Source organism: Pipra filicauda, unplaced genomic scaffold (genome assembly GCF_003945595.2).
Source record: "Pipra filicauda isolate LSUMZ 115617 unplaced genomic scaffold, ASM394559v2 scaffold9_size5747161_pilon, whole genome shotgun sequence".
In the NCBI taxonomy this organism is placed as follows: domain Eukaryota; kingdom Metazoa; phylum Chordata; class Aves; order Passeriformes; family Pipridae; genus Pipra; species Pipra filicauda.
In genome coordinates this window covers 1,633,466-1,647,713 of record NW_024105198.1, presented here as the reverse complement: position 1 = coordinate 1,647,713, position 14,248 = coordinate 1,633,466, and the positions used below count along the sequence as shown (strand labels likewise).

General features: G+C 49.9%; 1 long non-coding RNA gene across 1 annotated transcript; it reads right to left on the bottom strand.

Annotated features, from left to right (window-relative positions):
- Window positions 1-4,569: 4,569 nt before the first annotated feature.
- LOC120322533 lies at window positions 4,570-13,240 on the bottom strand. Its single transcript, XR_005562299.1, has 3 exons — window positions 13,211-13,240; window positions 12,773-13,010; window positions 4,570-7,661 (listed from the first exon to the last, which is right to left on the bottom strand). It is a non-coding gene; the product is annotated as an uncharacterized LOC120322533 (long non-coding RNA).
- Window positions 13,241-14,248: the final 1,008 nt, after the last annotated feature.

Sequence of the window (14,248 nt, the reverse complement as noted above, 5' to 3'; positions counted from 1 at the left end):
ACCATTGGGATCCAAAAGTACAGAATACTGAGTCTACACAGGCCATCCCACCCGTGAAAAGATGGATAAGAAGCAGTGAGGTCCAGGCATGGAACTCCAGAAAGAGAACTCCGTGAACTCAGCCTGTCCCTGCTGTCTGCTGCCTTCTTTCTGCTCTCTGATTTATTAAATCAAGGCTACTGCCCTTGCAAACAGGAAATCTATGTTAAGTGATGTGCAGAAACCATCCAAAGACACAGGAGGTTGCTCACCCTGTTTGTTCCCTAAGCCACGCACACACAAACACAAACACACTTTTTTTAACACCAACTGCCTCCTGCAGCAACAGCTTTCACCTGCTGATTGTCCCAGCTCCTCTCCAGGGGAGAGATTGTCTCTGGGACTCTTGAAAACACCAAGTGAGGAGCAGAGAGGTTTGTTTGTCGGAGTGTATGGGGCCTGCTGGCTTTTACCATTTCAGGCCAGCCAGAGGTCCAGGCTGCCCAGGAACTAGGGTCCCAAGGGAGCAGAAATGCATTTGGCTGAGGCATGCACTTACAGGAAGAAAGAAGAAAAGCAGAGTATGAGTTTAGAAGTTTTGCTCAAAGAGGCAGGTGAACGCAGGTAAGTCACCTGCTCTCACATCAAAGTTCGTGACTTTGGATGGGGGGAAAAAAAATCCAAAAATAAAATAGGTTTTCGGCCACCTAGAACTGTGTTGGAACAGAAACAATTTCTCTCTGTGATCAGATTCTAGAGCAAAGCCAGAACTCTCCTCAGAAGATCAGAGTCTTTGTTGGCAACTTAAAACAGACTATGAGGATAAAGCACAGGGACCTTGCTTTCAAGCAATTAAAAAGCCTCCTGACCCCAAGCCACCCCTACCAGCTCGCTGTAATATTTCCCAGACCCAAGCCTGGCCAGAATAAGTCAGTGGCTCCCACCCAACAATTTTCAACTGCAATGGATGCAGTTGAAACTTTCTCCAGAGACCTCCTGTACCTGGGAGCAGGTCTCCTTCCCTGCAGTCCTACTGCTCACCCACACAGGGCCCCAGGAGATGACCTTGTACCTCTGCTGCATTCAGACATCCTGCTATAGATGGCCCCTGAAGGGTCTGGATTGGAGAGGAAATGACTAAACTGAGTCACTGAGACCCCGTGTTAGGTAGTCCAAAAACAGCATCAACCCCTTCGTCCATACAAACAGCCTCCAACTTCTCCAGGGCAGCCAGGACACAGCCAAGCTTTTCCTGGGCCCTGAGGTGGGAGAGGGTCCATAGCAGGACCTGCTCTGTGCCTCCTCTCCTCCTCTCAGGGACTGCTCGTTGTAAGGGCAGATTATTATACTGCAAAATTTATTTTAGCCAAAACTGGGAAAAGTAATGAAAGCAAATGCAACAGCTCAGAAGGAATCAGAGGAGGATTAGACACTTATATGAATAAGAATAGCTTCTGTGCTTTGACTTGCTGTGATAAAAATAATAAGAACCTCCGTTTTCATGCTCCAGGGCAGAAACCTGATCTCTGAACAAGGTGTTAGAAATAAATCTCCTCTCCCAAGAGTAGTCCCCAACTGTCCAGGCCACAGCACAGGGTTTGGTGATGTCTAGTAGCCACTGCTAGGCACAAAGCTGGCTGGAAGCCCCTGGGCTTGTTTGGGACCTGCTGCAGCCGGGAGGGAGTGAGAGGGGTTGTGATGTATCAGATGCAGATGAAACAAGCCCATCGCTCCCTTTTCCCTTTGCATTTCCTTGCTAAATCTTAGTCCCTGAGAGATCAGTGAGTTTGTGTGCTGGATTCCAGGGATCTCCTCACTTGCTTTGGTTTGGTTCTCTGCAGAGATGGATCACTGTCACCCCTTGCCTCCTGTGCCCCCCCAGGCTGAGCCTTTAAGCGATAATGGCCTTAGCCCCAGCTGATTAATAAACTGGCTTGAGGCTGTTGATCTCTTTGGACCATTAAACCTTTCCCCAGCAACCAGGCGTTAATCCCCCCAAAAGTCTGCCCAGATGAGGTTGTTGTTGGCCCCATCAATCCTTTTTAAGGCCCTCAATTTGCAGAAGAAAGGAGCAGGGAAGGGGGGTGGGGGGACAGTCTGCGTTTGTCAGGCAGTGCCATCTGTTCCCCCGGGTTACAGACAGCTAAGCCAGCCCCTGCATGCCAGAGCTTAGTGCTTCCCCCAGGTGAGGGCTGTCCCCCTGCAGCACAGATATCCACCAAAGAGGACAGCACTGCACCAGACAGCTGGGGGATTAAGAAAGGCCAGGAGAAAAGCTGACATTTGTTTCCTTAATTGCAATGCCTTTGGCTGGGGACAGAAGGCACCTGCACACGCAGCTACCTTTGGAATACCTGCCAATATCTTTCAGAGATGCTTTCAAACAAACAGGTCTAGGACATGAATTATCCAGAGCATTGGTATCTATAGGCCTGAGCAAGTCCCCTTGTCTTCTCAGCTTCTCTTTCTAATTCAAATGTTTTCATTATTGAAACAGTCCACATCTGCAGCCAGAAGACCGGATTTGCCTTAATGTTGGCTCAGGGAAGTGGAATTGCAGCCACCCAGTCCACAGCCTCCCCCCTTTCAGCCTCTTCCCCCCTTGTCAGCACACTAGCCCTGATTATCTTTCCTTAGCTCTTCCAGGACGTTTCATATCCTTAAATCTCATTACCCTGAGCCATGCTTAGAGGCTTGGAAGGAGGATGGTGGCAGCAGAGGTGTCGAACTCCACCTGCCACTGATGGTGGCAGCATGGAAATCGCATCTGCAAAACCACAGTCCAGCGTTTCTGGATTTTAACCTAAAAACTCACAGCTATTTTTTCCCCTCCCCTGTCTCTGAAAAGTTGCAGCTTTTGAACTCTGGGTTTTATGTCCATGCGGGGTTTTAAAACTAATGACTGGTGCACGTTTAAGATCAGGTTTTATAGATATGAGGTCGTATAAGCCTGTCAGCTGGAACAGAGCTACATTTGTAGCTGCACACAGAGCAAACTGTGCCCCAGTCTGGTCTGTGCTCCTGCATATTGCAGTGCTGTTAATGGTCTGCTGGAGCAGCCAGAGAAGGGAAAGGAGTGAGGGATGATGCTGGTACACAACTCATGCTACGGACAACAGCTTTCTTCTGCTGCTGGTTGTATGAAGGATGGCTGCTGTTGAAGCCCAGAAAAAATAGATTCAAAACTCAAGTTGGGAGCTTGACTTAACTATGATGCCACTGCTCCCCCAGCACATCCAAAAGGGGCAATGAGAGGGCAAAACTCTGGCACTAGCATAGCTTAGAAGAGGACATCTCCATTCTTGGCCAAAGAGCTGGTCAGTGCTATGCTTGTGATTAGACTTCCCCATGTCTGTGCCAGCGTTGCTTTGTGTCCCTGTGCCCCAGCTGCCTCACCTATAATTTGGAAATTACCCTGTCAGTTCTGTCCTTTCAGTGTAAGACTTCTTATACCCCAACAACACCTCCCAGGAGCTGCAGGAGACACTTTTTTTTTTTTGCCACAAAAAATGTCTTACCTTTAACAAGTAAAACTTCCACACATCCTCATCAGAGGTCCTGGTTATGTTTCTTTGCCACCAGCACAGCCCATGATGTGCCTGAGTGCACCACCAGATGAATATGAATATGACTTTTGGGAAATCATTTTGGCTTTGGCAATGGCTTGGCTGGTGCTGAGTGCACCAAGTATAGCCAGCAACAGCTGGACTCCACAGGGAGTGGGGGAAAAAGAAAACAACCACACACACATGCAAAAATCATCAGTCAGGCTTCTTTTAAATGATTAATGCAGTGCACAGTGAAAGGCTTTCCAGCTCTCAAATCTTCACATGATTATATAAACCTTAACTCATTCCAGCTACAGAGGACCCGTGTTTGTTTGTGGGCATTAACAGCTGCTGTGGTGTTATAATTAGAACAGAGAATGAGGAGTCCCATGGGGAAACAGAGGAAACCCCAAATTGCTCAAGTCATTTAAACATTCAGGGAGATAAAACACTGCAGAGAGGTTCTGGAGTGAGCAGTGCTCGAGGGAGGGAGGGAGGGGTTACAGCCACCACAAAAGTTGTTTCTGCTCTCTTGGGTCCATACAATTAATTATGGTTATTAATTGTTTAGGATGCTACAGTAATAATTAGTGCAATAATCATCTCAGCCACTGAAATCATAGAATCACAGAATGATTTGGGTTGGAAGGGACCTTACAGATCATCTAGTCCAACCCCACTGCTATGGGCAGGGACACCTTCCACTATCCCAGGTTGCTCAAAGTCCCATCCAGCCTGGCCTTGAACACTTCCAGGGATGGAGCAGCCACAGCTTCTCTGGGCAACCTGTGCCAGGGCCTCCCCCATTCCAGGGGAGAATTTCTTCCTAAGGTCTGATCTAAACCTGCTTTCTGTCAGTTCAAAGCCATTACCCCTTGTCCCATTTGTAAATGTCCTTGTCCAAAGCCCCTCTCCAGCTCTTTAGGCACTGGAAGGGGCTCTAAGATCTCCCTGCAGCATTTTCTTCTCCAGGCTGAACAATCCCAACTCTCTCAGCCTCAGGACAGGTGCTCCAGCCCTCTCATCATCTTCACAGCCTTCTCTGTGTTTGCTCCAACAGAAAATATCCCCTTCCCTTCCCTGGAGATCCGACAGGACCTCACAGACTCCTGTGCAGTCCCTTGACTCCCTGCCCATGCTCTGGGAGTCCCCACTGCACCCTTGGGAAAGCAAAGGCTGGTGGTCCCAGTAGGGAGAAATGACCACCCCAGCCAGGGCCCCCCACCCTCCAGACACATGAACAAGGGCCCGGGGTGGAGGGCAATGGGGGCTGCTCTCACATGGGACAGTAGCAGGGAGCAGGTGGTTTGGATGCTGCAGTTTTCCCGGGAAGACACTCTGGGTGCCAGCACGGAGTGGGAAGGGACCTGCTAAACCAAAGCCTCTCTGGGGGCAATGGGTGCTCCTGCTAGCCCTGTTCCCCAGCCCTCTCTTGGGCATCTCTCCAGGGAGAACTTGCATGTGACTCCAGACTGATCCCTAGAGAATGGCTTTCCCTAAATTCATCCCCCTTTTTTGTGCTGGTGAGTCCCACAGCCTGTCCCAGGAGTGCTCACATTCACAGCATGCAGCTGGGATTTCTCCCTCTGTTCTCCCTGGCTGTGGACACCATGGGCCAAGAGACACCTGAGGACTGAGGACCTTGATCTGATGTGAGAGGTTTTGCTTCATCTGAGGGTCTCTCGACAGAGTTCACTTCCCATGCCACAGCGCCCATCAGCTGATCCCAGAGGAAAGGTCCCCTCCAGCCCCACTTCTTTCCATCACATCAAGTGGCACCTCATGCATAGGGATTTAACAAAAAAATTAACATATTTTCCAATGCCCACACCCTGCAGAAACACCAGCAGACTCACATCATCAAAGAAATAACTCTGAAACCCAAGAATCAACTCTTCTTCTCCACATCCAGCCTCTCCTTCATCCCCTAGGCAAATCCTGACTGCTGCTCACAACATCCAGGTCCCCTCTGTGACCCATCAGGCCACACTGCCCAGCCTCCTGGGGTCTTGTGTAATGGGGGAAGTGTCAGAGATCAGAGACAAGAGACCAGCAACTGCAATATAAAAGCAAACTGAATAATTAAAGAGAGGAGCTGTTCCTAGCAGAGAACAAAATGAAAGAGTTGTGTGATTTGAGCAGAAGTGACCTTTACACTTCATTACAAGGAGGTGGCGTCCTTATAGGGTTATTAATATTTCCAGCTGAATTAGCTTGGGTTAAAAATGGCTCAAAGGAATGAAGAAGGAAAGGGAGAGTGCACAAAAATACATCATTCTGTCTTTTTCTCCTCCTCTTTTTACCTGTTTTTTTTTGTGATTTGTTGACTCGAAAGCAGAAGGGCTGATTCCCCTTCCCACAAAACATCTTCCCACCTTCATCAATGGGGAGATGGTGAACTGCTCAGCACCCTTTACCCCATCCAACTGTGGGGGCATTTACACCCTTCACAAGGGACAGACAGACATCCCTCCTCCCAAACAGAGACAAAGCCAAGGCCTTCACTAAGGTTATTTTAGCAGAGGACAGACCACACAAATGTTACAGAGAACAGACAGAAGTTCCTACACACACAGACACTTTTTCCCTCAATGTGCACACAGAAAAGGACCTTCACTTCAGCAGGTCTCAGCAGATGCAAGCCCACACAGCCTTACAAAAGCACGACTGTCAATAATGTCCCAAAGCACCGGGTGAATTAAATGAGCAAAGCTGAACTTGGCAATCTAAACCTAAATCCAAGCTGCAGTTTTGCTGCTCAGAGCCTCGAGGTGTACACAGTTGTGCTTTTTGCTCGGATCACTCAGTCTCACATTAGTCTCATCACTGAGTTTGTGGATGCAAAAGCATCTGCTACCTTGATAACACATCCAGACACCTGGCTGCTTCTCCACAAGCCTGACCTAAACATTTTCTTTTACTGCCTCTCTCTGCCCAGCAATAACAGACGTCAGGAAAACCCACCACAGCAAACAGAAGAAAGAAACACAAGGTGTTGCAGGTGCACATCAATAAGGAACGAGGGTGCAGTGGTGGATCCTGCAATCAGTCTCAGGGGCTGCATCGTTTCCACAGTGGTTCCTTCCACACCATCCTTCCCAGAGGCACAGCAGGCTGCCTTCCCCTGCTCCACTTGTGGAGGGGCCTCTTGCAAATTTAATGCAAGAACACAAACCAAGTAAAGAGTTCAGGCTTTTGAAGTGATCATGAAATGGACATAGTGGCAGCTGCTTCTCCTCCAGTGGCTGCTGAATCACATCCCCTCACTTATTTATAGGGCTCCCCAGGGTGCTTTCAGTCGAGCCGATGACAAATGCCAATGAACATCCACTCTCACCCCCACAAGGTGTTGTTATCCTGGCTGGAAGGGAGATGCAGAGCGAGGAAATAACACACCCTCAGCTGCTCCAGACGGATGTAACTGAGGCAGGCAGAGGACCCAAGACACTTCACCGGCTCCAGGATCACCTGAGTGCTCTTCCCAACAAATGCTCTCACCCTCCAACGTTCATTACCCATGTCCACTACTGCACCCCACAGTTTTTGATACCATCTTCTCTTTGATAAAGGGCGATGCTCTTATTACCACAGTAGAGAGGACACTGATGCTCAGATTAAGCCAAGGCTCACCTGGGTTCTGAATCGAGCAGGAGATGGAGGCCACAATGCTGATACTCCAGAGGGAGAAGCAGAAGTAGATGTTGAGACCGAAAAATCAGCCAAAATTTTCCCCTTATTGGTCAAGACCATCGCACAGGGGTCAGACAGCGACCAGTTCCGAGGGAGGAAGCTCAGACTTCGCCTGGCTGTTGTGCTAGGAGAAGGCATGAACCTGAAGGAAGAGGAAGGAAAAGGCTGGAAAAGGTAGGAGTACCTTTCAGGGACAGCAAAGGTGAACTGTACCGCCTTGTTCTGTCCATAAGAGCATCCCTCCCAGGTGATTCCACCCGGGCTGTGCTGCAGAAGGAAGAGATCATTTCTCTTGCCACAGTGCCAGCGAGCTCTCTCTGGGTGCATCCACAAACTGGTGCTGTACAGCTGACAAAAGCAGGGGTCAGCCTGCAGGATCTCCATTATCAGCGATGATTCACAGGCCAAGGAGATCACAGTTTGCCTTGTAGATGTCACTGGGACCTGGCAGGCAAGGCAAAGCATCTTATTTATAAACTGGCACAATTTACAACCACTGGTATAGTCCACACAGGAACTGCTGCCTGCTTTCCAGAACAGAATGACTCTTTAAATGATACATAAGGCTGCAGGACCCTTTCACAGGGCTCTCTCTAGCTGGGAAAGGTCCACCTGGGCAGGTGTGCAGAGCCCTGTCTCTCACTCACAGCCAGACCAGGGCTGGGCCCCTCTTTCACAGGCTACTTGGTGTCAGTGACACTGCGCTGCTGTGGCTGGTTATTTATTGAAGTCTTTGCTCACACATTAAATCTGAAGTGGCTGTTTGGACTAGACATGCTTTCTGTGAAAACTTTCACAGAGGCTGAAAAAGCAGTGAGATTTACTGGGAACACTCCAGCACTTGTTCCAGTGCAATTCCAGATGGACCCAGGAAGTCAGTGAGCTGCTCTGCAAGGGAAGCTTGGATCTCTCTGGAGCTTCTGGGATGAAAATCTCTGAGGTCTGACTTGGGGTTGAGCTCAACTTTTTTTAGCCAACCTATGACTAATCTGAAAGGACTAGAGGCAGCAGCAGTCCCACACAACTGGCTGAGATCCACTGGGAAATGCAACTGTGGAGCAGTGGGGAGAAAAAGAGAGAAGAGTTAGGAAGAGGAGATAAGAGGTGCAGAAGACTCCTTGCTAATCTCAACAACCAAGTCCCACTTTAACTCTTCTAACACAGAAAGCAGTAACAGCAGTAGCTCATCATCTGAAGACTGTGACATGAAATTTATCTTTTTTTCATTGCTTTCACAGCAATTTTGCACTGTGTTTGATAGCTGATGTGCATATCCAAATTCATGCAGCCCTACCACCCCTCTCCCTCTGCCTACTCGCGCTCACCCACGCTCTTCTGTGTGTGACTCAGGATGAAAAGGGATTTAGAAAGATGCAGGGAACGTTTACAAGCCACCCACTGCTTCACCCTCAGCCTGGATGGCCACATTAGCACCTCCAGTTGACATTTCAAGGCAAATCCCTGGGACAGGCATTTCTTCTGTCCCCAGTACAGACAGGCACAGAGCAAAGCTGTGTGGGGTCTGCCCCGGTGTTTACTGTTGGCTGGGTGTTGCAAGGCTGGATTTGCTTTAAGACAAGGCAAGTTTCCTGACTTCTTGCTCAGTGCCTTGCCCACAGGCACTATCAGTCCAAGAGTGGTCACTGCAACAGACCCCAGAGACCTCCTGAATATTGGTCTCATGATCAGGAAGTACCTCGGTCACCCTGGGGGGTGCAGGAGGGTGGGAGGCGTTTGCAGAACAGCCATAGCCTGTCCTGTTTGGGAGCACCAGTTAAAACCAGGATTGTGTGAAAGTACGGGGCTTTTTCTGGGCTGGTCGAGCGAGGTGTGAAGGCTGGAGTCTGTGAACTCTTCAGCAAAAATTCCTGCAGCACAGGGGCACTGGGGCAGGTTCCACCAGCACGGAACGAGCAGCCAAAAATCCCCCGGCAGCAGCTGTCAGGGACTGACTGGGGACGAGCTAACCACATTTGGGTGACAAACTAAAGCCAGTCTCTCCCCTTAACACGGCTGCTGAGAAGCCATTTAGGGGAGTGTGTCACCACTAACATCATCCTGTTTCCATGGAGACCAGATTAACAGAACAGTCGAGAGAAGCTGCACTCCTAATCTCTCCCAGAGAAAAGAGCTTGCTGATACAAGAGACTCTAAAACATCTTTAATCCAAACTCAGGGTTTTCCTTTCCATGTTCTCTCTAATCCTTCTAAAAGGTTACCAGCCCCTTCCAACCCTGAGCCCAGCACAATAGCACCAAGCAGTGCAGTCACCCACAGCCTCTGCAGTGCCTTGCTAAAATAAAGTCTGCCATCTCTCTCTGCAAAAGTTTGGCTGTCCTAAAAACAGTAGTTGCCCCAGCCCATCATGTGCAAGGGGCCTGCAAAATGATGTCTGCCTTGGTGCACTCAGCCTTTCTGGAGATGGAACTAGGCCCTGAGAACACAGATGGAGGCACCTTCCTCCATCAACACAAAGATCCAGCTCCTGCCTTCTGTATTGCATGAGACACTTTTCATTGGCTTTTTTCCCCCTGAGCTTTTGCCTTTCCTGTGTAGCATCCCAGACAAAAGCAGATTCCACAGGAGCACTGGATAGTTTGCCCAGTGGAATGGTTCACTGCAGTTACAATGAACCATTTAACTTAAGGATTTACAGAACCACTGAATTGTTTGGGTTGGAAGGGACCATAAAGCTCCTCTACCTCCAACCCCCCTGCCATGGGCAGGGACACCTTTCATTAATCCAGGTTGCTCCAAGGCCCATCCAGCCTGGCCTTGAACACTTCCAGGGATGGAGCAGCCACAGCTTCTCTGGGCAACCTGTGCCAGGGCCTCCCCACCCTGACAGTAAAGAATTCCTTCCTAATATCTAATCTACATCTATACTCCACCTCAAGGTCATTCTTTGTCAAAAATCCCTCTCCAGCTCTCTTTCCCAGGGGAACCTCCAGACCCCAAATTCAATTCTAGTTTGGGAGGTAGGAGCACAGTTAGCAAATCTCTAATTCCAGCAGCCCTGCAAATTTAAGTACAGCAGAATGAGGTCAACTTCCCCTTCAGATCTTTTTGGCTTTGTCTGTCCTTTTACTGATGGACAATTCATATCTCCAAATGCTTCAAGAGTTCCCCCACCCTCCCTGCCCATCCAAGGCAGGCACCTGCATTTTCACACCACCAGGCAAGGTCTTTGCCAAACAGCTTTGTTGATTATTTTTTTTTCCAATGGGATTCATGCTGATTAAGCCTCATCTACTCCTCTAAGACTCCAGGCAGGTGGGACACTGCACACAGCCCTTTATGCTCTCCATCAAGGGGCCACTGAATACCACAGATGTGGCTCATACAGAGCTCCAGCTGTGCTGAGTCAGAGCCATTTGGAACAGCTCTGTCTGCTGAGCTGAACAAGACATCAAGGGCTCTGCCACCTTCCTGTTGCTTCCAGAAGTTACAAGAAATTTAACTACTTGCTTTTTCTTGCTTTTACCCCCAAAAGCTTGTCAGGAGGTTCCTGACAAAGTTTGACAGCGCCAGAACGACGAAGAAGGAGTCAGTGTGACTGGGAAAGTTCAGTTCAGTCTCAATGTCGTTCCTGCTGCTCTTGCCAGAGGGGTTGATGATGTTCTGAACATCTGGAGGTTCGCCCCAGAGGGCTGGAGCTTGTAAATCAGCTGGTAAAGCACAAGGTTTACCTGAGTCAGCCCTCTGGCCCTTCCCTGGGATCAGATCCTCCATGTGCTGAGTTTTCTCTTGGCAGACAATACACGTGCCAGCCTGAAGCTTCCCAAAAGCTCTAACACAGGCACAACATGTGTCTGGAAAGGGCCAGGCTGAGCCACATCTGTGTCCTACAGCTGTGGGCAACGAAGGGTTAGTCTCCTCTCCAGGCTCTGAAAGCACATCTCTGAAGCACCAGACTATTTCTGTTCAGCATCTCTGACTTCAGATGAGAGCTCTGCTGTGGGATAGAGCTGGTGTGTGGGATAAGAGCAGAACTAAACACAGGATATTTTGGTGCAGGGTTCCCTACACCCACTTCCACTGTCCTTCTCTGACTCAGGGGTCCCTGCTGTTCAGTTCATGGCTGGGCACAGTGGCTGGAGATCAGCAAAAGTAGAAGCCAGGGGTAAGTTAAAGCAGAGTGCTGCAAAGGTTGTGTTTATAGCATCTGCAGCTACAGGGGATTGATTTTTTTTTTTCTTTTTTTGGTTGGTTGGTTGGTTGGTTAGCCAGATGATCAGCTGCTGGACTCTGCCTTGGATCCACAGCCGCTCTGGGTCAGACAAACAATTTCATCTCCTCAATCTCACCCCTCCAGCTGGTGTCTCTGAAAACATGATGCCCAGAACAGAAGATAAAACTGCAGAATATTATTATTCTGCAGTTTTCTATTATTAAAGTTTTGTGCAAACAGGTTGTACCGTCACCACCAAGGCCACGTCTTGAGAGGAGGGGTAGGGAAGGAGCTGGGCTGAGCCCACCACACAGGTAGAGGAGATGGCAGCTGCCCTCCTCCCTGCAGCTTCCAGGCAGGGTTTGTCCTGGCAGAGCAGGAGCAGCTCGGGCAGAAGGGATCGAGGTGCTCACGGTCACGGGGCACCTTGGACGTTCCCTCCCACACGTGGGATGGATGCTGGGGGACAGCAAGAGGGACCAGCTTTGCTGACTCGGCCCCGGCTGTCGGGCCTGATGTGTCTCCAGCAGGATCTGTCACGCTCCACCACTGTGGATTGTTTTTGCTGGCGGGCAAGAGCTCAGCAATGGACAGGCAACCAGGGGGAGGGGAGCGGGAGGAAGAGGGGGCAGATGAGATAAATAGGTAGTGTGAGGATAATAAAGGAGGACAGCTGGCCTAGAAAACTCAAAAGATAAATCAGCAAGGAAAAAAAAAAAAACCAGAACTAATTCCCAAGTGTGCAGTTCCCGCTGAGCCCACGGGATAGAGGCACCTCGTAGCACCCACTGTGAGTCCTGGGCGTTCAGGGGGCCAGCACCCAGCCATGGCTGGCAGCTGCCAGAGCCCTTTACATGGGGTGGTTTGGAGCCAAGGAAAAGCAGCTGGACACGTTGTTTTCTCCATGAGCAGGGGACCCATTTCGTGGGACCAGGGCAGCTGTTCCATCTGCAAGGCACTGTGCTGGCAGCACAGGCTCATCAACCCGGGCCGTGCCACGCCTCTGCATCCTTGTGGGATGCAACCAGGGCTGAAGCAGACCAGCAGGAACTTGTCTTTGCCTCTTTACTCCAGCATTTTCCCTACATGGACATTATTTGAGACTCTCAACCCCACCAAAGGAGCAGGGCGAGAGTCTCTGTACTGCTTTAGTGCAGTGCTAAACCCCACAGAGCTCTGTGGAGGCCAGAGATGAGGGCTTGCCACCCTCTACCAGCATGTCTACACTGAAAGCAATACACCAGCAGTCATCAAAGCAACTGAGGCTAAAGGACTTTTTATCATTTTTTCATCATTCAGGTCCCCTGATGCACCACAGCACGAGATGCAGGAATATCATAAGCCTCCTCAGGAGCAAAGAAACCACAAAGTGCACCCTACTGACCTGAGCAGAATCTCACAGGAGGTCCGTGGCCCAGACAGAAAGTCAAACCTGTGTCTCAGCTGAGCGTTTTTTCTGTGCAAATGAAGCCGGCACACAAGCACACAGCACTGGTGCTTTCACAGATGCCATCAGCAAGCAAAGTTTTCCAAAGATGGAGGGAAAGTTAGAGCAGAACGAAACACGGGACCAGGAGCCGCCAGCCCTTGCTTTCCAGGTTGACAGAAAAAGCAGGGAGGCACTGAAAAAGAACACAGAGCACAGCTTTTATCCCCTTCCAGCCACCCTGTCCACGAGCCTCTCTCCCAGCACGGGAAAGGCAGCTCACGATTAATCCTCCCCACAGATACTCGCACCCCTCCTTTCAGTGCCTGGAGCCTGACTTGGAGAAGGGAAAACAGCCGCTACAAAGTCAAAGCTAAGTGGCAGCTTCTCATTTACCCGGCTCTAATTGCCAGCTGAGCAGCCGGTTAATCTCCCAGAACGTGCTGTGATAAGGGTGTTGCTGAGTCCCCGTAATTGCTTAAGAGCTGCCATCGAGGATGTCGGGAAGTGCCCAATTATTCTCCCTAGTTTCTCCACACCCCACATTCCCCTCACCCCCCTCCAACTTTTGTGAATTAGCAAAGAGCTGCCTTTTTTTTTTTTTTTTTTTTTCTGAAAAACAGCTGGCACAGGATTTCTCAGCAGTTCAGAAGGGATGAAGAGATTATATCTGGGCTGGCTAATCCTGTGTGGGCAGGGGAAAGAAAATGTGGGGATCTGCAGTGGGGATCCCACTGCTGGACGGGCATGGGGAGGGGGAGGAGAGGGGAGGCGGAGGAGGAGATCGCTGTGTAAAACCCCTCACTCTGGAAGGGAAGGGGGGAGAAGGCTGCACTCACTGGTGATGCCTTGAACAGAATCCATCCCAGCAAGCCAGCACTGGCCCTGAGTACAAATCACATCCAATTTCCAGCTCCTCAATGGCCTCTATTGAGCAATAAATCAGCTCTGCATCCAGGCAGCCTGAAACACTCGCACTCTCACAGTTCCCTTATTGAGTGCTGAGAAGCTAAAGCCTCCTCGCCAAGGCCAGCAGCCTGGGGAGAGTCAAACATCCAAATCTCCTCAGAGCTCAGCAGCGAAAAACAAAATAAAAAAAACTGCCAAAAACCACAAGACAGAAAACAAGTCCCTGAACTGCCGATCACCTGCACATCTCCATTTGTTCAGCTGTTTTCCTCCAGATGATGCAGTGGGCCAAGGAGCCATCTGGTATCGTCAGCTCAGAGAGGCAAACAAGCCAATGCCCTGTCTAATTCAGTGCTGATCTACACACACAGGGAGCAGGGCTCGGCTCCCAGCCCTTGGTCATCTTTGCAGCTGTTTAAAGCCTGGTTTCCTCCCCAGGCACTTCATGACCATCTCTTAGATGCCACCTTTAAGCCCCAGTATAGCAGCTCTTCTTTGAACTGACCATACAGGCAGAAGTCTGCA